A 2,656-nucleotide genomic window follows, 5' to 3' on the forward strand; every position below is an offset into this window, starting at 1 on the left:
ACTTATTCCACTAGCCATCTCTCCAACCCTGAGAAATAGTTCTGAAATGAATACATACCATGAAATTAACAATAGATTGCACATTGTAAAAAATTTACAAACCTAGATGAATATAACAATCAAAATTCTCTAAAATAAACATGAAGAAGAGTTTACAGATCAGCCATATAATAATTCATCTTGTGCCGAAATTAAGAAACTTATATTCATATAATTAGAATTCTCAAAGTAGGATGGGGTAGGCAATAAATATTTAAAGATATAAAAGTTCTGAATTTAGTTAAAATTATTGCACCACATCTCCAAGAAAAATGAACCTTTTTCACAAGAAACATGAATAAAATAATATCAAGATACACAGAAATGAAATTGTCCAAAACTATTATAAAGAAAAAAATCATTAAAACATACACAAGAAAAAAAATTAGCTATGGAAGTACAAAATTAAATAGCATCTTATTACACATTCGAAAAAAAAAAGAGGAAAAAATAAAGGGAAAAAAAAAGAAAAAAAAAGAGGAAGTGCGTAAGAAAGTAGACTTTTTTATTCAAAGGACTGAAAAAAACCTGTCCTCGTTGAATTTTATACTTAGCAAACATACCTTTTAAAACTAAAAGTAAAACATTTTCCAGTTATAGAAACTCAAAATAGTCTAATACCTCCAGATGCAGCATATAGAAAAGAACAAAGACCATAATGCAGAAGGCAAGAGAAGTAGCTACATGGTCCTGGATAAAGAATAAAGAGCTCTCAAAATGGTAGTTATGCAGGACTATGTAATAGAATTATACTAGATGAACCCACTTAAAAGGCCATTGAAGATTTCCACAAAACAGTACCAATCTTATGTCAGGTTATATATATATTTTTTCACGTGTGTGTGAGTGTGTGTGTGTGTGTGTGTGTGTGTGTGTGTAAAAGACAAGAACTAATATAAAGTCAATGGAAAATGGAAATACACTAAATTTTTAAAGTTTGTAATACTAGGAGAAAATATCATACCATGTCTTATAAGTAGATTGTAAGTCAAAGAAACAATATAAATCATAAAACAAAACTTAAAATTAAACAATATTCATAAAACTAATTAAAATTAATTAATTAAAAATTAAATATTTCAAAATAATATTCAAAAATTAAAATTAAATTGTGAGTCCAACTAAGAGGGCAGAATGTAGTGTATCATATGTATGAATCCGTGATCAATTCAGAGTGCTCACACAGTATTTGATTAGGTTAATATACCAAAAAATCAACTAAGAAAAGGCTTTCATGATAGTAAAGAATTACTAAGAAGAAAACATAACAAAAATACTGGAATGGCAAATCTATGACCAGCACTTCTAACAGTTTGGGGATAGGATATTGCACAAAGTTCTAATGTGTGGTGAACATGGACAGTGTCCATTACACTTAACTGGTGGCCAGGTGTCACTTGTGGGACTGAACCACTGCTATTTTCTTGATCTCCATCCCGTAGACCCAGTCGTAATCATGACCCCTAGGGTGCAGGAGAAGTCCATTTGTAGGGTATGCTGATGGAAATATTTGGCTGCTGTATACAAAAGAATAACTGAAAGACTGCTGTTGTACGCCTCTTTTGCTCCTGTGTTTAATTGTTTGCCCTATTTGGTGGGTTCTTTCCATTCTCATTCATGGAGTTGTGGTCATTCTGATCCCTCTCTAGAATATCTTTTAGTAGTTTGTGTAGAGTTGGCTTTGTCATCATGAAATTCTTTAGTTGTTCTTTGTCATGGGAGTATTTCACTTCTCCATCAAACTTGAAAGAGTTTTGCAGGGTGTGTCAGTCTGGGTTGGAGTTTGTTTTCTTGCATTACTTGAAGTACTCTGCTCCATCCTCTTCTTGACTTGATGGTTTGTGAAGAGAAATCTGCTGTTTTTCTGATGGGTTTTCTTTTAAATGTGATCTATTCCTTTTCTCTAGCGGCTTTTAGTATACTGTTCCTATGCTAAGTTTCTGGGATATTGATTATTATATGTCTGGATGTGTTTTTAATTGGGTTAATGTTATTTGGAGTTGTATGTATTTCGGTTACCTGAATGTCAGGTTGTTTCCCCATATTTGATAAGTTTTCTATTACTACTTATGACCATATTCTTTTTATATCATTTGTATTGACTCCTAAGAATATGGAATGCTTCATGAATTTCATGTCATTCTTGCGCAGGGGCCATGTTAATCTTCTCTGTATTGTTCCAGTTTTAGCATACATGCTGCCAAAGTGAGGCACTGGTTACTATTTTCTTGCGTGCCAGCCTGCCTTTCTTCATTGGATGGTGGCAAGGGGCACAGTGTCACTCCCCGGAGATTCAGGGTCACAAAAGTGCTGTCTTCCATAAGTAACTTAGTAACACAAACCTGAGCAAGTCCTCTAAAGTCACCAGGCCATCTTGGGAGGCTTAGGTGTACAAGACATCTGAGCATAGGCTGTCGGGGCTGCTGTCCACAAATTGAGATTTACAGTTGATAGTAGTTGTAATAATAATGTCGATGTTTCCAAAAGCTTACTACAAATAATAACTAAGCAGATACCAACTTTGAGTAGCCTACCAGCCCGATAGCTAGGATCTTGGTAGCATCCATTTAAAAGAATAAGAAATGATGGACTTAGTTTATAGAAGCATATGCTGTGG

The 2,656-nt window shown here is 33.8% G+C and overlaps 1 non-coding gene across 1 annotated transcript; it reads right to left on the minus strand.

The window, feature by feature from the left end:
- Positions 1-2,146: 2,146 nt before the first annotated feature.
- Positions 2,147-2,253, minus strand: LOC111818258. Its single transcript, XR_002822283.1, has one exon. It is a non-coding gene; the product is annotated as a U6 spliceosomal RNA (small nuclear RNA).
- Positions 2,254-2,656: the final 403 nt, after the last annotated feature.

Source organism: Octodon degus, unplaced genomic scaffold, assembly GCF_000260255.1.
Source record: "Octodon degus isolate 3935 unplaced genomic scaffold, OctDeg1.0 scaffold00084, whole genome shotgun sequence".
Taxonomy (NCBI): domain Eukaryota; kingdom Metazoa; phylum Chordata; class Mammalia; order Rodentia; family Octodontidae; genus Octodon; species Octodon degus.